This window comes from Parasteatoda tepidariorum, chromosome 9, assembly GCF_043381705.1.
Source record: "Parasteatoda tepidariorum isolate YZ-2023 chromosome 9, CAS_Ptep_4.0, whole genome shotgun sequence".
Taxonomy (NCBI): Eukaryota; Metazoa; Arthropoda; class Arachnida; order Araneae; family Theridiidae; genus Parasteatoda; species Parasteatoda tepidariorum.
This window is the reverse complement of record NC_092212.1, coordinates 26,990,345-27,014,190: the sequence shown is the minus strand read 5'-3', so window position 1 is coordinate 27,014,190 and position 23,846 is coordinate 26,990,345. Positions and strand designations below refer to the sequence as shown.

At 28.9% G+C, this 23,846-nt stretch overlaps 1 long non-coding RNA gene across 1 annotated transcript in view; it reads right to left on the bottom strand.

The window, feature by feature from the left end:
• Positions 1-20,907, bottom strand: part of LOC107452449 (uncharacterized) — a gene marked incomplete at its 5' end in the record, with an annotated part of 42,588 nt that extends 21,681 nt beyond the window's left edge. Inside the window, 9 exon segments of the long non-coding RNA XR_011637611.1 lie at positions 2,853-2,870; positions 5,783-5,797; positions 7,248-7,265; positions 9,758-9,775; positions 11,879-11,896; positions 14,732-14,746; positions 16,468-16,485; positions 17,589-17,615; positions 20,803-20,907. This is a non-coding gene — a long non-coding RNA (uncharacterized lncRNA).
• Positions 20,908-23,846: the final 2,939 nt, after the last annotated feature.

The window sequence follows — 23,846 nt, the reverse complement described above, 5'->3', positions numbered from 1 at the left end:
TATTTTTTTAACTTTTATTAAAAATTAAACTATAAAAAATTATAAATTATCTTAAAATAATTATATTTTGCATGAAGTTAGCATAAAAGGTTTCCACAATTATGAAAAAAATTGATTTATAAATCACTTAAATAATTTCAGGGAAATAGTGAAATATCCAATATAACCTATATCCAAGAAGTTCAAATTTTCCATCGCAATTCTGCCTAAACTGTTGAGACCATATATTTTTAGATTGTGGTCACTCTTTTCTTATTTTGAGGATCTAAAATCCGTATACCTAACCGTAAAAATGGTATTCCTTCAGCGATAAAACATTTTTTTGACTGATCTCATAACTTGAGATGTCATCCGCATTAATTAATTAGTATACTATTGTTAGATCTTCAAATTATTAAATTGTACTTAAGGCTTATATGATTAGATCAAGAGTTATTAGGTGACACTCTTTTTTTTATTTTTCCAAACCTGCACGAAACTTCTTAAACTGGTGTAATGAAATTAAGAAAAGAAAAATAATATTTAGAGTTGGGCAGGAAATGTATTTATTTATAATTAAGTGAGAACAATGTTTAAATCAAAAAATAATATATTAAAACCAAAACTCGTCTTGATTACACCGGAATAGGATATAGAAAATTTATTATTGACGAAAATAGAATGAGATATTAGAAACAAAATATCCACTGCATACCAAAATCTAAATATTTAATGAATATAATACACCGGAATTCCAACGAAAAAAATCGATCGACATTATTGACGATATTTGAAAGAAATGCTAAAACCTAAATGCGATTTATAATGGAAATTAAAAATTTTATGAATGAAATGCACCGGAATAGGATATATAAAATTAATTATTGAGAAAATTATAATGATATTCTAGAACTTAAATAAAATTTATACCGAAATTCAAACATTTAATGAAGAGAATACTCCCGAATCGAATATGACAATATCAATCGACATTATTGACGAAATTAGAATGAAGCACTAGAACCTAAATGCGGCTAATACATGGAAATTAAAAAATTTCATGAATGAAATGCCCCGGAATAGGACATATAAAATTAATTATTGACGAAATTGGAATAAATTATTAGTGAATGCAATACACCGGAATGGAATATAACAAAATGAATCGTGATTATTGACGAAATTAGAATGAAATGCTAGAACCTAAATGGCTGTTTATAGTATTTTGAAATATGCTCAGATGGATAATAAGACCGAAATGCTTCAGTGAAATTTTTGGTTGAGTAATTATATTATGCCGCGAAGCCAGGTCAAGCTTTCGAAATTCAAATGAATGCACATTCACCCTACAGTGCAGATCTTTCTCCGTGTAACTTAAATACCTTCTATGAGCTTATTAAGTCACACTGGATTCTGGTGACATAATTTTCAAACGGAAGACTTATTTACTGAGTATACCTTACAACAATAATAGAAAAGTATAAAAATTAATAATATAAAAATTTTATATTTACTTTTTTTCAATTTTTCTGTAAAAGAAAACGAAAACGTGAGTATTATGCGCAGACTATAATAAATATTACTAACATTCTCAAACTAAAACATGTTTTCCTCAATGTTTTTCAATTCGCTTTATAAATAGGGTAAAATCTTATTTTTAACTTATTCGTACAGATGCATTTTTTGTATGGATCACAAAAGTGCTTTGGATGAAAAACATGATGATTAATACATTAATCTGCAAACTACAACGCTTTTTTCAAAATATATTGATAGAATAGTTGATGCTTAAAAATTAAACGATTTCAGAATTTTCGTTGCTTTTGCCAACCTTACCACCAGATAACTGTAACGAAGTAGCGTTTTATATGAATTAATAACCACTGCATACCTGCCAACTTTTACGCATTTGGCGAGAAATTTAATTTTTATATTTAAAACTGTAGTAAAATATGTGCTTTCTAAATATTCCTTATATTTATAAACTTAATTTATAATCCTTTTGACCACCATTTCTAAAAAAATTAATCATATAAACTAATATCTAATATTAACGTGTTAGTTGGAAAAGCATTTCCCAAATGAAGATTATGTTTCTGCCTAAAATTTTAATTCAAATTCTATTTCTCTACGGATAATCATCCTCGAACGGATTAAAAACTGGCAGGTATGACACAGACATCTAGTGATGTAGAAGATGAAAATTAAGGTCAGACAGAACATTGGCAAATGCTACCTTATAAGACAATTATTTCTTAGTGGCCTACTATAGCTCTCTTTTTTTAAAGAATAGTGGTTGCTTAACGTTTAAAAGCAATTTGTTTTGCATTTCTAGTGGTTTGTAACTTTTATTTTGAAAATAATTAGAAGCCCGCCATAAAGTAACTGAATTCAAGTGGAACTTTAATGTTTTCATAATTTGTAGGTAGTGGTGGACAAAATCACTTTTAACAAGATTTTTCAAAGCTCTTTTGCAAAAAAAAATAAAAATGCCACAGTTTAAGTGCCTTTCACATGTAGCATAGCTATAATTTTAAACTGCATCTGCCGTACTGCTGTGAAGAATTAGCTGGACTTTAGAACTGAAAAATAACTAAAATATTTTTTTAAATTATTTAACTTTTTTTAAAAAAATTACCCACTTCGCAATATTTTTCGACCCTGATGAAAATTATCAAAATCAATGCCTTGTTTCCATTTTTAGTTAAGTTTTTTGAACAGTTATGATATTATTTCTTTTTCATATTTGACAAAAAAAGCGGATTTTAATTAATTATTTTTAAAAACGGAAAGTAAATTATTTTTCAAATGTTAATTATTGTCACTGTCTAAGTTTGTATAATAAATGCTATCACATAATTAAACATACTTACCGCTTAGCATGTTAGAGACTGAAATGAAAGAATAAACAAATTTATTCATTTGCAAATTTATAAATTTTATTTAGCTCATATTTAATTTCGTTTTATTTTATACAAATCGGAAGGTAAATATGAAATGTCGGAAAGTGTTTTGTTTTCGCTTGAATATAGTTGTTTTAAATATAGCAGAGCTATTGTATGTCACGTATGTGCCTGTCTACAGTCATCATGTAATCAATACATTAATGGAAGACAAGAGAATCAAATTTAGAAACGTCAGCTTAAGAAGAAAAAAAACTTCTTTAGAATGGAAATGTGAAAAAAATGGATGTTTTGCCAACTTCAATGTGCATATTCAGATTCAACGCTTAAATAATTGTTGTACAAAAATATTTATTCAATTTTCAAATAATTAAAAAAAAACTGTACTAACTTTTAAAAACAGTTTTGGTGCATATTGGTTCAAAATAATTTGATCCCTAAGAAAAAATTCATGTGTTAAGGGAAAAACAGACCCGTGGTGTTTTTTGTAACTCTTGATAACGATTTTCTGTCTATATTGAAAATTATTTTTTAAAAGTATACGGTCGTAAATTGAGAATACTATGACTTACTTTTCACTTTAATTTTCCATGGTGTAAATTCCCAGCAAATATTCTTTTTCGGGCGAGGTTACACTTATTTTTAAAAATGTCGAATACGCCTTGTATTCTTAAGGAATAAATAACACACTGATTGATCGAATGACTATTTATTGATTTTACACCAATATTCGAACAAATAATTGTATTTTTCGCGTATTGGAATAAATAATTGTACTTTATGTATTTGTATATAGACTTTCTTAATATACGAGTACATGATTTGTTCTCATTGGTGTTCCTTGTACATTGACTCGTACTTGATTTCATTAGTTACAACACAAAAACAAGGTGGTTTTATTTCAGTCGAATAAGCCCTATATTCTTAAGGAATAAATAGCACACTAATTGATCGATCGACTATATTTTAATTTTACACCAATATTAGAACAAATAATTGTATGTTTCGTGTATTTGAACAAATAATTGTATTTTATGTATTTGTATATAGACCTTCTTAATATACATGATTTGTTCTCATCTGTGTTCTTTATGCATTGATTCGTACCTGATCTCATTTGTCACAATGTTAAATAAAGGTGGTTTTATTTCAGTCAAATACAGTAAAAGTATGTTAATTTAGATAAATCAAAATGTTATTCATATGTTTATTATGTAAATTAGAATGTAATTCTTTTCTTATATACTTAAGGAAGGAATAACAAACTAATTAATCGGACGACTGTTTTTTTTTACTATAACATAGGAACAAATAATTGTATTTTTCGCCAGTTTTACCATAAACATTGCAATGTCAGATATAAATTAATTAAAATTATTATTATGTCTTAAAGTCTATTCCCTTTTTATAAAATCTATAGGGAAAACAAAATTTATCAACAATAATTTCGAATAAAGTTAAAATCTTTTAAGACAAAAGTAATTCTTGAGCAATTTATGGTCAGTTCTTTCAACATTACAGTTTTAAATTATGTTTAAGAGTTTTAAGTTGATTTATTATGTTTCAGTAAGAAATTTATTTACTACTTAAAATGAAATAACTAACTTAAATTTTAGATTTTAATATTTCGCATGTCATTAAATGTTTTCAGATCATTCATTGTATTCAGATCAATCGTAAACGGATGTTTTTTTTTCCGAGTCATTTTGTCCTTTTCAGTGAAGTAAAACAAGGATATCTAAATAACAATCAACATTTCTAAACGAAATATTTCATAAAGAATATAAAATAAAACTTATTTTTTTATCTAATAATTCAAGGATTTATTTGATTTCATTATTCAAAGATGTCTAAACAACAGTCTGTATTTGAAAATGAACTTTTTTTGTCATGAAATTAAATTTAAAAAAGAATTATTTTCATGCATACTATTCAAGAATGTCAGAAAAACAGTTTACTTTTTTGTCAAAAAATTAAATTTAAAAAAGAATTATTTTCAACCTTACTATTCAAGAATGTCAGAATAACAGTTTACTTTTTTTGTCAAGAAATTAAACTTAAAACAGAATTATTTTCAACCTTACTATTCAAGAATGTCAGAATAACAGTTTACTTTTTTGTCAAGAAATTAAATTTAAAAAAGAATTATTTTCAAGCATACTATTCAAGACTGTCAGAATAACAGTTTACTTTTTTTTGTCAAGAAATTAAATCTAAAAATAATTATTTTCCACCTTACTATTCAAGAATGTCAGAATAACAGTTTACTTTTATTGTCAAGAAATTAAATTTAAAAAATAATTATTTTCAACCTTACTATTCAAGAATGTCAGAGTAACAGATTACTTTTTTGTCAAGAAATTAAATTTAAAAAAGAATTATTTTCAACCTTACTATTCAAGAATGTCAGAATAACAGTTTACTTTTTTTGTCAAGAAATTAAATTTCAAAAAGAATTATTTTCAACCTTACTAATCAGGAATGTCAGAATAACAGTTTACTTTTTTTGTCAAGAAGTCAAATTTAAAAAAAGAATCGTCGAGATTCGAGCATCCGGGGAAGTCGAGATTCTGAATTGAAATAATTCCTTTCAGATATTTTATTCAATGATATCTAAACAACAGTCAATATTTGAAAACGAACGCATGTCAAGAATTAAAATAAAACCATTTAAAGTCATTTTATTCAAGGATGTCTAAATAACGTTATTCAAAAATCTCTAAATAACAAAGTGTCTTTGAAAGCGAAGGCATTTTGTGTCAGAAGTTTAAATTAAATCGCTTCTTTTTAATCATATTAAAGAATATCAAAACAGCAGTCTATGTCTGAAAACTGATACATTGTGTCATGAAGATAGATTAAAAACAATTTTCTCTAAATATATTTTAATATGCACTTACTTGTTTCTCCAGTTCCTACAAAAATAAATTTTTGCTTAATAATATTGTAGTAAAATATATAAATCCACAAAAAAGATATTCTTCATTTGTTTAAAATTCAAACATTAATAAAATATTTATAATAAACTTTCAATTTATGAGAATTATGGAATTTCAGTCTATGACGAGTGTTGCTATCTGTTAAAAGTTAAAAGCATTTTCTTTTTCTTAGTATTTAGTTCAAACTACCATTCCAAGAATTAAAAAGATATTTTTTGCACACTTTCATCCCTTTTCCTCCTTTAAATTTTCTCGGTAAAAAATTAATTTTCGAATTTTAATTTAATTTTTATTAAATTGTCTCTATGTGCATGCATAAAAGTTTTAAATTATGAAAATTTGAAAGCATTTTATACTCTATTTAAATAAAATTTTAAAAAATCGTCTAAAAATATATCGCAAAAAGCGTATATTAACAAATCAAAGTTTACAACAGATTTTTTTAAGCAGATTCTATTGTGTTGAGCTACAATTGAGATCTTGATCGAGTTAAGCGCAATCTATGATGTTTTTCTTTTCCTTTTCATTTTTCAAAAGTAGTAATAGTCAGTTTTTTTATCCCCTATTTAAGAATTTGTGTATTACGTTTCGAGAAATAAAATTTTAGAGCTCATGTTTCATTTTTTGGCAGTTGTGACGCTATATTATGCTTATAAGAACTTATGTAGTATTAAAAAATATTGTATTCCTCATTAAACAACTTCGTTGATCAATTTTTATTAAATTGTCTCTATATGCATGCTTAAAAGTTTTAATTTATGAAAATTTGAAAACATTTTATACTCTATTTAAATAAAATTTTTAAAAATCGTCTAAAAATATATCGCAAAAATCGTACATTAACAAATCAAAGTTTACAACAGATTTTTTTAAGCAGATTCTATTGTGTTGAGCTACAATTGAGATCTTGATCGAGTTAAGCGCAATCTATGATGTTTTTCTTTTCCTTTTCATTTTTCAAAAGTAGTAATAGTCAGTTTTTTTATTCCCTATTTAAGAATTTGTGTATTACGTTTTGAGAAATAAAATTTTAGAACTCATGTTTCATTTTTTGCTTATAAGAACTTATATAGTATTAAAAAATATTGCATTCCTCATTAAACAACTTTGTTTATCATTGTTAAATAAATAATTTTGAACTTATCTTTTGCATGAAAATAATAGCAGGTTTTGTGAATAGTAATAATTTTTTCATACAATTAGCTCTTAAGAGTTATGAGCTTCGGCACTAAATTGCAAATCTTTAAAACCAAGTAAAAAAAATCCTAATTTTAAATTAAAGTTATTCAAGGAAAAAGTTTGTTTTATTTTCCGTACTGTATTATGAAAAATTTCATAAAATGAGAACTTAGCGGTGTTTATATATTGAAATTTAAATCCAAAATATGATCAATTTAAAAAAAAAAGAAAGCAAGTAAAATCTTACCTGATAAAATCTCTTTCACTGAAATAAAATATATAAAATTTAGTAAAATTTTTATGAAATATCTGACCTAAATAAAATTAAACATTGTTTCTTTTATTTCTATACAACTGAAATCAAAAGACTCTGCATAGACAATCTTTCTTTGAGCAGCAAATGTTTTGGAAGATTTCATATAGCAAAACTGATGGCACAATTCAGAAGATCGTACTTAACCCTTTCGCGCCGACTGTCACAAATACGTGCCAGCATAAAACCGTATCAACCAGGGTTAAAAGATAAAACTGGTAATCAAAGTAATTCTTTAGCAGTTAATTTGTGGGGGGAGTTATAATTGTTTGATTTATTTAATTCACCATTACTTTGTTCAAAATAAAATTATTTAGTTATACTTTGAATTAACGTTGATTATATATACAAGTATGATTAAACTAACAATAATTAAAGTAAAAGCAAAGTAAGTCTGTCAAATTAGCAACGACTACACTTAAGTTACCGTTTTTTATTTAATTAGATCCTGATTCTGATTTTGTACGAATGCTTCGCTGAATCACCCGTCCCCAGGGGGTTAAAGCATTTGGAAATTGTGTAATATTTACCCGTGCAAAATTTGCTTCAACCAAAATGGATGTAGGAAGTTAAAAGTCTTTTTTTTTCTACTACTATAATTCTAAAAGCATACTTATATTAATATCACAATCCAATGGAATGATTTCAAAGTTAGTAGCTCAAAGGAAGTTATCAGCTTCCTCCTCACATTTTGGTCGATACAAGTTTTGCATGAGTAAAAAGGATACCATTTCTGAAAGCTTCAAGTTCCATCTTCATTTTTGATATGGAAATTCTTCCGAAACATTTGCTTCTCAAAGAAATGCTGCTTACTTCAAGTTAATATAGAAGTGGTCGCATTATTTTGTCATCCATTTCTAAGATATATAAATTAGGCAATCATGATTTTTAAAGGGTTGACGAAACAGCTTATTCTTTAGAAAATGTTTACTATTCTTAAAATATTAGTTTACTATTTTTCCAAATACTGTACAATTCGGCAGCCGTTGACATCAGAATGCTAAACGATAATAAAATTAAAGCTAAACGACTATAGAAGTGAGTGAAGATGTGCTTAAGTTATATTTCAATTATTTTAGAAATATAATCTTAAAAACATTATGTATCAACAGCTGGAAGCGATATACGCTAATAAAATACTCCTTATATGGACGGAGAATCATATGAAACTGAGCAAAGAGGGCGTAAGCAGTTAGAAGTTTAAACAAGACTTCAGGGTTACTATTTCAATTAATTTTTACGTCTAAACTATACAAATACGCCATCTTAAATTATTGCACTTTTATGTTTACAATATGACATTTGATATTTATCAATCAATTTTCTTAAATCCATTTAACACGAGACATAAAAAACAGAAGATAGCATTTAGACGTGCCAAATTTTACGCTTTATTTATGACGTGATCTAAATTTCCTAAATTGATATGGCTCAGCGGATAGTGTGTTCGCCTTTCAGTGAGATGACCCAAGTTCGAATCTCAGCGATGGCGGGTCGATACGGATTCCGCATCCGGCTTGCACCGACCACAGTGCTTATGTAAAATATCCTCAACTGTAGACGGATCATGTATTAGAGCCCCCTTACAGGGTACAATTACCTTGTTTTCAAGTATTTTAAAATTCTTATATTACAGTCTCTTAGAGAGAGCCTCATACCATGCATGTAGCAACTCTGATCTTTTTACCTTATAATGTTTCGCATCCATTATGTTCTTAATTACTGTCATCTATTGTAACTTTCTTCAAAATTTTGTTTTTCCTATGTATTAGGCAATTGTGCTTGTGATGCAGTGATGTATTATGTGATTGTTTGCCTATGTATTGTACATTGTGCGAGCTAGACCGGTGGCCAGGCGTGGACTATACGGTTAAGGGTTTTGCAAACCTAGGTACGTGTCCACGTCTGGAAGAAAAGAAAAAAAAATCCATTATGGTCTCTCGTATGAAAAATCGACTTCGTTCCACTACTTATAGGACTTGAAATATCCAACCATTTTGTAGAATGAATCGCATAGATTTATTTTGTTGTGGCCTTTTTGATGTAGTTGCAGTTGTAACTCCACCTTTTGACGAACAATCTAATTACTTTCGCTGTAGCTTGTTATACTGGTTGGTTGTTCGAAAAGAGAAAGGAAAAAGGACAAGAAAAAAATTTAACTTATGATTCTGACGCAAGGAGCTACTTACCAAAACAATATATTCCGATTGAAAATTTAGTCAGACCGGACATATGCGCGCTCTTAATCAGTACTTTTCAGAATGAATTGAAAAATAGTTTTAACCGTTAAAGGTTATTAGTTTTACATTTATAGTAGTTTGTCACATTTGTTGAATAAGTGTTTCCTGTGTGGCTACAATACAGTGAAAAGGGTTAATTCTTTTCCATTGTATTTTAAACGCTTACTTATTAGTTCAAAGTTAAAAGTGTGCACATTTGCTTACCTTTATCAACTTTTTCCTCTAAAAAGTAAAAAGACACAAGATTAAAATCTAAATAATTGCTCAATTCATTTTTTTATATCTCCCATTGCTTATAAATATATCATAAAAATATATGGCAGTTATGGGTGGCATGTGTTGGCTACTGCTTTACCAATTTATCGATAACACATGGGAACAATAGTACAATACTGGGCTCCAAACGTTTGCCCATTCTCCCGCCTAAACTATGCGAACCGCATTTTCCAGATTGTGGTTGGCCCTATATTTTTAGGGTCAAGTAGCCAAAGCCATAAAAAAAAGCATGTTTATGAAATTACGTTTTTTTGCGTCTGATTTCGTAACTTAAAATATCGTCAGCACGAATTATTAAACATACTTAAGGTTATTCCTTTGATACATTAAAATTGCATTTTAGTATGAGAAAACAAAATTAAATAGATCAAAAGTACTCAAGATGGTTTCTTTTATTTTTATTTTGGGCACTGCGAGTTAATATTATTAATGAAGGTAAAAGTGGCACGCATTATGGCGTCAGGATTCTGTAGCGAAACATGTCTCCTCACAAATTAAGGTAAGAGGAAAGTACAACATTTAAAGTGAATGTAAAGTCGTACTAAGTTGGGTGCGCCCAGCATAGAACAACGCTAAATATGATATTTTTTGATAGGACTATTTATTGGGAGCCTTATCCAGGACGAATTACAATGAACAAATGATCGAAATGTTTCTCTGAGTAGCATACATAGGGTTCCCATGCGCTTTGAAAATTTTCTTGACCTTCATTTCGAATTCGAGGAGTCTATTCCTAACATATATTTGCCTGACTAATTTTTAAAGTACAATTTTCTGAAGAAATCTGAAATTGTGGAATAAGAATCAGTATTTTAAAAGAAGTAGTAACTAACAGAACCGCTAAGGAAATTTTTTGTTTTTTGCTTGAGATTTTTGTTTTGTCAACGGTAGACATATTGCCTAAGATCGACAAATCTAGACATCTTCGTAAATCCATACTTGTCAACTTATACGTTTTGAAAAGAAGATTCTTAGTGGTAGAGAAAAGCCAAATCAATAGAGATTATAAGCTGATATTTCATTAAAATGTAGCCAACACTTTGAAACATAATGAGAGAATTAACAGGTCTAGCATGTGTATGGTTATATTATCTAAATGTAATGGTTGCCAAAATCCTTTCATTAGCATTTATTCAAACAAGAATAAAATGAGAATAAATGAGTTTCGCATTAAATGTAAAAATAAAATTTTATGTAAAATTTAAAATAGTTGACAAAAACGTATTGTCAACAATTAAAAGTTGGAGAAAACTTGGGCCACAACTTCATAGTTCAAACCATAGCTGCAACTTCAATTTTAAAAAAACAATTAATGGCGACTGATTGTAGTACTGATTACATATATACTGAATCGTTTATGTTCAGGAAAATCATGAATGGATAGTTTTTTTGAAAAACAGAGCAAAAACGGAGTAGTTCTACTAACATTTCTTTAACTTTTCTGTGATCGCAGAAATTTCGGAAACGTACTTTCACGGGACCCCCCTGCAATGTGTTAATCACGCCATTTAGAAGCATTTCAATTTCTGTTTCAGTGCTTGATTCTTGATTAAATAGATGCCATTTAAATTAATTTTGATCAGCACGACCCTTAAATAATTGAAACAGAATATGAGACATTTAAATCATACATTGATTTGCTTATCTGCTATGAAGTTAAAAAATTATTTGTTATTTCACTATCAAGCTTTCCACCAAAAACTTATAAGTTGACCATGGGGTTAACGTACTTTTACACCATTAAACGTACTTTTTAATGTAAACGTACTCTTACGCGACCACCCTGCAATGTGTTAATCACGCCATTTAGAAGCATTTCAATTTCTGTTTCAATGCTTGATTCTTGATTAAATAGATGACATTTGAATTAATTTTGATCAGCACGACCTTTAAATATAACATATAACAAAAAAGTTATAAGTTGTCCATGAGGAAAGATCAGTGGTAAACAATGTGAAATTAACAAACATTTAAAGTTGTAATATAAGCTACACAAACTTTTTTTGCATAAAACTTAAAGTAACTATTTCTCTAACACTTAATACTTACGACCATATGCTTTGACAACTGAAAAAATAATATATTTTATTATAAATGTGTGTGAACAATGAATGAAAAATTAATTTTGTAGCAAACTTTTACCGGTTGAATTGTTTTATACCTAATCTAAATTATTGCAACCACGCAAATTTGAAAATGAAAATCACAGTATTTTATATTTTTATTAAATGCTAGATACTGAACATGACATTACTCGGAAAAAGTCAAGATAAAATAACTAGAAGATGTGTTTAGCTGCTGAACATAACCTTACTCATATAAAATAACTAGAGGTGACTAATTTAGCTGAACTCAGCCCTACTCAGATTTCAAGTCAAGATAAAATAACTAGAAGATGTGTTTAGCTGCTGAACAGAACCTTACTCATATAAAATAACTAGAGGTGACTAATTTAACTGAACTCAGCATTACTCTTAAAAGTCGAGGAAAAATTACTAAAGGATGTGTTTAGCTGCTGAATACGGCATTAACTGCATTTTTGTCTGTTGAACTTACAACACATACCACTTCTTCGCCCTTCAACAAATTTTTTGGCTGAACTGGTACTTAATACGTAACTACAATTTTTGTTCCTCCCAATACTTTTAAATCACTAGATTTCTTAAAAAAAAAAAATTTAAAAAAAAACACATGATTACTCATAACTTAGTCAAAACTACTTCATAAAGTCAAGATTTGTCACAATCACAATCATTATTTTAAAAAATAGTTATTAACAAAGCTAATTTTTTAAAACTTTTTTTAGCTATCTAAACGTCACCATACTTATAAAACACTTTTAGATCTGATTAAAATTGTTCCGTGCAATTAGGACTGGGATAATTAGAGAAACAATGTATTTTTAATGACTTTCAGTTGACTTTACATCAATATATTTTTAAAAACGCGTTTCGAAAAGGTAATAATCAATTAAAAAAACGCGTAGTTCTTCATAGCTCACACAATCCTTACTTCGTAAAGGTCTAGATTTATCACAATCATAATTGTTATTTCCAAGGGAGATACCTAATGGAACCAATATTTAAAAACCAATTTCAGCCTTTCTATGCGTCACCATACTTGCAAATCTCTTTCAGTCCAGATGCAAATTTTATCGTGAAATCAGTACAGGGATAGTTATTAAAACAAACTATTTTTAATAAAAAGCAAATATGTCGTTTAAAATTTAAATTTCTTTTAAATTAATTTCTTTTTAATGATCTAGCAGTAAAAACTGAGAGCTATTCTCATGATTCACAAATCTTACTAGACTACAGTGGATGGACAACATTCATGTGGTGGACGGTCCGTCCACCATAAGAAGATGACTGACCTTAATTTCGGTTAATTTTTTTTAAATTTTTGTTCATTCTGATTGACCTATATCTATGTCTCAAAGAGAGGGTGTCATTATCTTCCTACGTTTTGAATTTCTATGAAACTCCTGATTTAACTAACCAGTCCTTTAATCGTCTTATTAAGGAACAAAAGCAGTTAACCAGTCCACAAATATATTCTCATCTGAATTTCATGATGTTTTATTTTCAAATGAATTAAAAGACATCTTTCCTCACTGCCAAAGTGATATTATGAGGACGACAAAACTTGATAGCACTGTCTCATAGAGGAAAACCCAAATTGATTTGCAAACTCCTTCATGCTCAAGTTGCTTAACACGTTGAATGCCACGCTAATTTTACATGTCTTGCTCGTCTGGCCACACGGTAAATAACTACAAACTAAATTTGCAAATATAGACAGATTTTGCTAGTTTATAAAAGATTTAGCATGACTTATGTGAAAAAAGTGGTGAATTATATATGCCTACGAATTGTTTAAAAATAGTGGTGGATGAAAATCTACTAAATTGAATTTATTACACCAAGAATCACAATAATTAAGTAAATTTTGAATAAATTTTCTGCAATTCTATAAAAGAGTGTAAATTTTATAGTTCTATATCATGTTATACACTGTCAGTCAGCTGTTTTTCGTGGCCCATGTGAAAGGTCAGTGTCAGTAAGCGGTGGCAGACGCAGCCTAAATGTAATTTCAGTCTCAGCCACCGGTGGTTGACGTGGCCTAAATGGAAAGTCCAGTGTCAGCCACCGATGACTGACGCGGTGCTCAACGTGTTAATAATAGAAGCAGCAATGTTTTGGCCGTTAACCTTAACAAAAATGTATACCTAAACGACATTATAATTTGTTATTTACTATTGTTACTGAATTCAGTATTGATGTTTTTGACTAGTAATGGAAAAAATTTGAGAATTAAAGATGAATGTTACTGACTAATAGAAAAATTTTAGAGCATTGAAGCAGTTTTATCAACGCTACTTATAAACTTACTGCTAATTGTAAGAACTGATGATTTTAGCAATTCTTAAAGTAAAAATAAAAGGTAATGAATTAAACGACCTTGTGAACTATTAGTCACTTCTTCAAATTTTTTTCCTGACATCTGCAATAATCTTCTCACAGTACTGATTTTCTATTTTTAAAAATGTTAAGAGTGGTAGCTTCTACTATTTTGAACTAATTATTGACGTTTTTGCACTAACATTTGCGCATTGTTGGTGGATATTCTGTATTTTTTAAACATTATTTGATTTTTGTACTATTTTTCTGCAGTTTGTTAGATGCTTTGTACCATTTAGCGTTTGGTGCTGGAATGTTTGTACCCTATCTATTATTTGCTGGAGTTTTTTTACTATTTATCTATTACTTGGTGAAATTTGGTGACATAAATCCGTTTGTGCTGAGTTACTTTTATGCAGCATAGGATTTTAATTAAGAGCAAAAAAAAATATTACAATACCATATCAAAATTAAAAAGAAAATCAAAAAACAAAATTCTTACGTTTGGTACTTATATCTGAAAATAACAGAAAATTATTACTTTAGGATAAATCCAGTCTTAAAAAACATCTTATGGATGACAGCGTTTCCGTTTTTTTATTCTTCTTTTTCCTCGAAAATTTTTGTATTTAAACTATACAATAATGAAATATTGTATAAATCCTTTCACATTTCATTCCTGACTTAAATCATTAGATTTCAAAATATTTTTACAATTTTTATATATAAGTAGTTTAAACATTTGGTTAAGACAGTCATTTGAATTGAATTTGAGATACTGATGAAAATTGATGCATTCCCGGAATACATTCAAGATTTTGGCAAAAATATGGAAACAATTCTATACTTACTCTATTTAAACAATTTTCTTTTAGCAGAAAATGTTTGTAAAGATTTTCATAGCAAAACAGTTGAATAGAACTTGAAAAATCATGCTTTAGAAATTTTTGCTTAGTGTCTATGCAAATTTTCCATGGTTAAAGACACATCATTTCACAAAGCTTCAAGCATAGTCTATCGAAGTGTGCCAATAGTTTTGTTATATAAAATATTTCAAATCATTTTCTGCTAAAGGATAAATGATTTATTTAGAGATAGTATAGAAACGTTTCCATATTTTTGCCCAATTCTTATGTTTGCAAGTAATGAATTTTTATCTAGAGACTATGAATTACAATTACAATGCATAGCTTCTAATTCCTTCGGAAGGTTTATTTTACATATATTCAAACTTGAAGAAAAGCTTACGCTTTTCTATCTTATTTTTGGATTTGTAAATTTAATTTTGAATAATTTTAACCCCCACTACAGATAAATATAAATGCCCACTACAGATGTATAAATGCTTGATTATTGAATTATGGTGTGAGGTAATTTGTCTTCTTTTTCGATGTATTACTGAATAATTAACAAATAATTAACAATTAATTGATTCGTTCACTTCGTACTAATAATGTCTCTTTTGCGCAGGACCAGTGTGAATTTATATATTTAATAAATTAAACATTTAAGTAACTAAAAAATTTTTAAAACTGTTCTCGATGATATTCGATTCTCAAAAATTCCTTAACGATGTCGATTATCAGTCGGGTTGGCGAACAACAGCATTAAGTTTTTTTTTTATTATTAAAAAAAATCTTGTTAGTTTAAAACAACCAGGTAAAAATCTATTAGCAACTGATAATAATAATTTTTATGAATTATCGGTGAATTAGCAGTGAATAATAATAATTTTTATGAATTATCATTCAACGTCACAAAACAACTAAGCATTGAAGAAACAACAATGCTAAACATTGTATAATTGCAGCAAATTTAAATGCTCTAGATTCGAGGATACTTCTCAAATGTTCTACGTGCCATAGCATATTGTTATGTGGGTTTCCTTTCACGATACAAAATATTAATTCACGAAAAATTATTTATTATGATTTATTCTAATAATATTTTAATTGTAGTAAACGAAAATTAAATTAATTGTTTCTGTTTAAATATGTCTTCAACTGCCATATTATAAGAAAGAGAAGCTGTGTAATATTTTTCTAACCGATATTCGACATATTTTTTCTAGCACTACTTGATTCATGAGTTCCGTTATCTTCTGGACTAGGCTCAAAATTACAAGGCTATGCAATTGAACATTGGTAATCGTAAACCCAAGATTGAGTCGACTGTTCAACGGTGGTTAAAAAATAAAATAGAAACACTTTATAAACGATTGAGTAAAACCAAACTTACCATCTACAGCTTTTCTCACTAGAGTGGAAAGAGATTTGCATGAAACAATCATGTTAACATTAATTATGCATACAGATCACTAATACCGGAGGACAATACAACTTGCCTATATTTTAGAAATTAAAATTTCGATCCGATCTATATTTTTAAACTAATATTATTCAATATGAAAACTTTGTTGTACCTTTAAAAAAAAGGTTTTCTTCTTTATTTAGTTCAATATTGTATTATAATATATTATAAATATAATAGTATTTGCATACAATTTCATAACATAAGATGCAAAATACAAACTGCTACATTTTGAAATAATTCCAAAAATATGCTATCAACTTTTGAATTTTCCGAGCTTTAAGATAAAATTTGTATGAAATATTGTTGAAATATTCTTTTTTCAGATTGGAATTTGAATTAAATAGTTTTTATTACATTAAAAACAATTTAAAAATGGATTATTTTGTTTTTCCAAAATTTATTTAATAAGTAAATAACTTTCGGAAATAAAGCTGAAACTTCCGAATTAAAAAATAAAATTTAAATTTTTTCAAATCATAATTCTCCATCGTTACAAAATTTATATATAAATTATATTATAAAATTACACTATAAAATATTTCTTTCGAATTATATTCTTATAAAAATTGCTTTTATAACAGTTGAACGAAAAAAAACATCACTAATGATAAATTTAAACTTTTAACCCTTTCCGGTCGCCAGTCTGGCAATAATAAGCAGACAAATGTTACAAATTACTAGAAATGTAAGACTAATTATATTCAAACGCTTAGCAACCTCTATTCTTTAAACAACTTATAAGAGTATGTGTCACTTCAATTAGAATGCAGTGTTCAAAGTCGCATTTGCTAATATTCTTCTTGATTAAACATTTCAATGAAAATTCGTTATTCCGGAAAGGGTTAAGCATTAACAAAAACATCCGAACTCCTAACTCTATATAAAGCAATGGACAACGCACTATTCAATTTTAAACTATCGATAATGGAATTTACATATTTCCTTGATTACTATTGTTTGAAAAGTTCGGATGCTTTGAACTCAAGCATTTTATTAAAATATTTCATTCTTTAATGACCTGAATTTCAAACACTTTAATGACTTACCTTCTTCTAATGGATCAGTTGCATTTGCTGTAAAAAATGAATAAATAAAATTAATATCATCATAATGAAATTTCAAATGTAATAATCATTTGCATTCAAATGTGAAATATCAAAGGATGTTAAGGTAAACATACTTTAAGAAAGCGAGCAGTTCAGTTATAAAATATGAATTGCAATATTATAAAGATAAACTAAAAAGTAAATATTAATATTCAACCACTCTAATGAATAAACCTGAAAACTTCATGTTTTTGGATAATAATAAATTAATATCACATGTTTTTAACCCAGATATTTTCTTTTACTTTTCTTTTTATCAATACGCACGTAACGATAACCACAAGCTTCTTTCTTCAAATCGTTGGATTGATCTAAAACTTAGGCTTCAACAAATCAGAGAGCACAACAAGGTACTAAAATCGGACACTGGACACTCTTCTTTTACGTCATGTAATAACTTTAACTTAATTCTGAATCTTGATTCATAAATAGTATAGATTAGTTTTTTTTTCTTCAAGGTTTTATTTGTTTTGAACTTATCTCAATTTACTTCACATTAAGCTTATTTTCTTCGACTTCGTTCCAACCCTTGCGCAAAAAACACTATCCTTTATTGCTTGTTAGTAAATTCCTCCAACTAGTACAGAACCCGTTATCCGGAAATCAGAAAACCGGAAAACCAAAAAACCGGAACGAAATTCGATAAATTTTCCCGCCATTTTTTGAAAAAAATGTTTTTTTCCTCATAAGATTTTATGATTTTTCTTTCTTTTTTTAAAGATGTTTACCTTACCATCATTTTGGAAATAATTATTAGTGTATTACTTCATCGTTTTTTCTTCTTTTTAAGATTATTTCCAAATATTTTTTTAGTTGGGTTTAACAATAAAAAAACGGCTTTTTGTAGCGATTCAGAAAACCGGAAAAATCAGTTATCCGGAATAGCGATGGTCCCGATCGTTCCGGATAATCGGTTCCCTACTGTATTTTTTTATGATAGTGTAACTTTGTTTCTTTAATACACTTAAGAAAAAGTTTTGCTTGAAAATGGGCCACGTTGTATACGTCATTTAAAACAGGTTCTTTAAGTTCTGTACATAATCCGATTGATTTAAAACCCCAATTGAATCATATACAGTGCGCAGTAAAACATAGCTCCTTACATTTGGAATTGGTTCTTTATGTAATCCGATTGCTTTGAACCCACTAAAACACAATATGCAGGGTGTCCGGAAAATATTGAGAAGGTCCAGTGTTTCAAGAAAAATGCTTTGGATCAAAAAATAAAAATACTGGAGTGAAGTATTTTCTAAGAATGCTTTCATTAAAACCAAATTCGAACTTTCAACTTGGGAGACATCCCACGATAACCCCTATCGTAGGATGTCTCCCAAGTTTAAAGTTCGAATTTGGTTTTAATGAAAGCATTCTTAGAAAATACTTCCGTAGGGCCGAGTTTGCTCTTATAAGGTTTACAAAATTTCAAACACGCAGAGCTGTTTACCCTAAAGCTCTAGCTCTCCATATTACTTAAGAGGCCTCAACTCTCGCCATCTTGGATTTTAGGAAAACATTTTGATTGGAGATTTCTTGATATTTTTGTATTTAACTTTTGATGATATAATATTATTCGGTAGCATAATACCTTTTACAAATGTAGAAAATGAAGGGATTGCTCTATTAGATTAGGAGAAATAACACTTGATAAATTTTGGTACTAACAATGATTTTTTCTTATAACTTTGAAGTAAAGAAATTATACGACTTACGTTTTCAAGTCAGTAATTTAAAACTATACATATGTCACTATTTAAACTTTTTAAATGTTTCGATTTATCACAGTGTAAACGGATGAAAACGCAATTTGATATTGCTAAAGAATTATTTTCACATTAAATGCAGAAAAACAAAGCAACTTGTCAAAAATCTATATGCAACTGTTTACTATTTAGCCACATTATTTATATGCCACAGTAAAATTTGGCGAGTATATTATCGAAAGATGCTACCGCGTATAGTAAATAGTCGCTAATATTAAGAAAAAACCGTAAAAAGCATGTTTAGAAATTTCCGTCATCGTCTCCACACCTTCCACAGTTGAGTTTGATCGAGAAGAGAGAGTCCTCTTAAAGTGATAATTAAATAATCAAAAGTTATTACACTTTTGCCATCAACTAAAGACAATACTGATTGCTTTTTTGAACGTTTTATTCATATTTATACATTGTAGTAATCAAAATCTTTTTAAGTCATATGTTGGGACAGAAATTCTGCTACAACTTTAAATATTCGGGAGGAAAATTTTCGACCAAAGACAGGATGAGTTGGCAGGTCTGAACAAGGCCTAAACACGGTCTGAACCCGGCCTGTTGGCAAGAAACATTTAAATACTTATGATCGGCATATAACTCGCGAGTTAGCTTCTTTTTCAACTGCACTTCCTTTTTCTTGCAATTATAGTGCCATCTATTATCTGAAATGTAAACAATTGTTCAAGTTACCTCCACCCCACAGCATATCGTGATGAGGTTTGAGAATTGTGTCTGAGATTTCAAAGCTTTTTCGCTGAGGAAAATAAAAAAATTAGTCGCAGGTTAAGTAGCTTACCCTTGAAGTAAAGCTATAATTTTAAACTATATATATGATCTTGGCGTCAAGAATTATCTGGGCTTCAGAACAGAAAAATGACTTAAAAGTTATTAAACTTTTTTTTTAAAAAAAATCACCAATTTGGCGATATTTTCCACCTAGATTAAAATCGCAAATTTTTTGCGAACCCAAATAATGCAGCATTGGAGTAAATTTTTAAGTATTGAAATTTCAGACCACAAACGCATTTTATTTTCATAAAACTGCTGCTTTTCATCATATTGACGTTGTGCGCCCTTTTCGGAAAAAGCATAGAAAGCGCTGGCTATCGATTGGCTAAACTTAACCTAATAGTCGTTGCAAACTTACAGCAGTTATGGAAATAGCATATTATTTGCAAAAAAAGAATCATTTCATATAACGACGGATCACTCGAATAATAGCCTTAAGCCTGATTTGCATTTCCTGAGATATTTGACCATTTACACAATTTTCTGCGACCCTGAAGAGTCTGCAGAAGTCGGAAATTTCAACACTTTAAAAATAAAAAAATTAAATATGACATTCAAAGCCTGCAAAACAGCTAAATATGTAACGTTATAAGACATTTAACAAATGATATTACCTAAGAAAATGGCAGCAGCAATGGTAATTAAAAATATGGCTCGGCTGGAAGTCATTTTGGATTTATCAGCAAATGGATGTATCTCTATTACTGAATGAGTTGTTACTGGAAAAATCGTTGTATTCCATTCAATTTATAGTGTTTCAGATTTCCTTGTCTTCAGTAAACACAATTAAGTCATAAAATTATTTATTAACTCCTGAAATATCTTAAAGCCGTAAAGTTGGTCGTAAATATATAATAGTCGTATACCCAGAGTAGCAGTGAATAAGATGAAAAAAAATATATTATAACAGATTGTTATTAATGATAAGTAGAGGCAGTTAAAGAAATTGCATAATCCCTTTGAATTTTGAAGCTAAAAAATAAATGATAGCTGTAAATCACACTTTAAACAATCGAAATAAGATCTAACAATATATTTATTACAATTATGTTCAATAATTTAAAACCATGAAACTACTGAATAAATTTAACAAAAATGACTAAATACACTGTTAATAAAGTTTAAGACCACTAGTGGGGGCCGGATATTCTGGTTGGTAGAACATTGGGTCCATGTTCAAGTTGTCGTGAGCTCGATTCCCTCAGACTGGAGTGTAGAATTTGTTGCAGGTGCACGTTAAATCTGTTGGATCACGAAGTCCTCCTTGTTCTCATAACAAACCATACCTCTGGGGGTACTGAATTGAAGATTGGTCGTTCTCTAGTTCAGGTCAAAATTGCGATATGTGGAAGAATAAGTTGAGGTATGAATGGGTCCTCCGTATAAACAGACAGTGGCTAAAGTCGTATTTTTGTCCACAGAGGGCGACAACAAGAACAAGAAACGCAGCTCTACTTTAAATTGACTTGTTTCACCAAGCAGGCTTGCTGGTATTGGCAAGTCGTATTAAACAAAGACAAGACCACTAGCCAAAAAAACAACGAAAATATAAAAATGAATATGATATGCACCCAATTTTCTTATTACTTCAAACAGTCTGTTTTCTATAAAAATGGTGTTATGGGTAAGTATAATTTTGGTGTAATTGTTTTATTCTTGTGGGACAGCTAACTGAGGGCCACTATTTCTTAACATCATAAGCCTTATGGCATAATACAAAGTTTAATCAAAATGATGGAAACACTTCTATGCTAATTCTATGTAAACAATCTTTCTTTCAACTGCAAGTGCTTTTTAAGAATTTGCGTGACAAAACAGCCGGTTCCTTTGCTTGTAGCTTTTGAAAGGATGGCATTTTAACCTATGTAAAATTTGTATAGACCAAGATGAGAAAAGGGAGTTGGCTCGTTGCGGAGCAAAAAATTTCAATCAAGAAATTTTAAGTCAAGGAAAAATTTAAGTCAAGGAAATGCAAGAAAATTGTTGTCATCACGTGCACAGTCATTACCTCCTACAATAAGAAGCCTCCACACGGTCTTTTATAAGTAGTCCGCGCAGACTATTTAAAAAGTGAACCAGTTGTGCGCGTGAACCCAAAACCTTTTATAAGAGTAATTGAGAGAAATTTATCATATATATTTGAGAATTGAATCTGTAGTGGTTGACTAGTGAATAAGGTAAACCGATTATATTCATAAATAAAACAAATTTTTAGTCATATATTTGCTACCACTTTCTTATTTTAACTAGATTTTGTATTAAGTTCAGGAAGTGGATATCTTCATTGTGGTCTGATCGGATTACCTATAAAAAACCGTGTGGAGGCTTTCAATTACAGGAGACGTTGGTACAGTGCTCCAAAACAAATAAAAGGACCACCTTGAATATCTTTTTATCTAATTATTTATTACTGCAGTCGATCTTTTAAAGTTACGAAATCAGATACAAGACCATACTTTATCTGAATAAACATAACTTTTTTTACGTAGATTTGGATTTCTCATCCCAAAAATATGGGGGGGGGTAGCCACAATCTGGATCCCAATAGTTTGGTCAGGAGAGCGATCCAAAGTTTGGATCCCATAATGTTAATTTTATTTTTGGCTTGTTTCACCACATTTTGAAAACTTTTTAAGTGAATTGAAAAAAATTTTCACACAGTTGTAAAATTCGTTTATTCAAAGATAATTCGATGCGAAAAATAAATTTTAGTAGAAATTTATTATTTTTTTTATTCAGTATTATTTAATTTAATAATAGTCAAAAATATTTTGAGTTGTAAGGTATACAATTTTTATATCATTTTAAGATATGTAATTTTGCACAGCAAAACATAAAATTCGGGTGAAATTGGTTGAATACATATTACGAAATCTAATTTTATTGAAAGGAGCATGTTGATCTGTGTTTTTTTTTTTCTTTTCTTTTTGCCCACTTTGCATCTCTTAAAATAAAAAGTGGATGACTAAAGACAACGTTGTTAAATAGTTAGAACTATTATAATTTTACTGAGTTATATTGTCAGAAAAAAAGTTATATATACTGTTTTCTGCCTATGGCCAATGAAAGAGTTAAAACATATTTTTGGCCTCAATACCGGTGAATTAGATTTTATTTTAAACTATTGAGATAGTTACATAAGATTACTTTTTTATTTAAAGCGGCATTAAAAAAGGAAATCAGCTTTTAACGTCCTACACTCTATTTAGTCTATGCAAACACTTCGGCAGGTAGAAGAGGACACCATTTCTAAAAACTTCAAAAATGATGTTTCAAGTTGAGCCAACAGATTAGACAGTTAAAATCTTACAAAACATTTCCTTGCTAAATAAAAATAGTTTACTTAGAATTAGTATAGAAGTACCTCTTTTATTTTGATTAACTCCTGTATACCTTAAGGGTTTTCCATGAAGCTCATGTAGCGACTTCGACTTATCTATGGCATTTTTGATGCATAGCAAGAAGTATTTTTGTGGAGATATATCAGGATGGGACCACCTAATACGAGACGAAATTGTATTGGATTACTGGTGTACGGGCCAAAATATTTCATTTATAGCTGTTTTTCCAGAGGCGTAAAACTATTCTCAACTATAAGGTATTTATTACTATTTACTTACACTAAGACAAAAAAGCAGTCATACACACAAATATATAT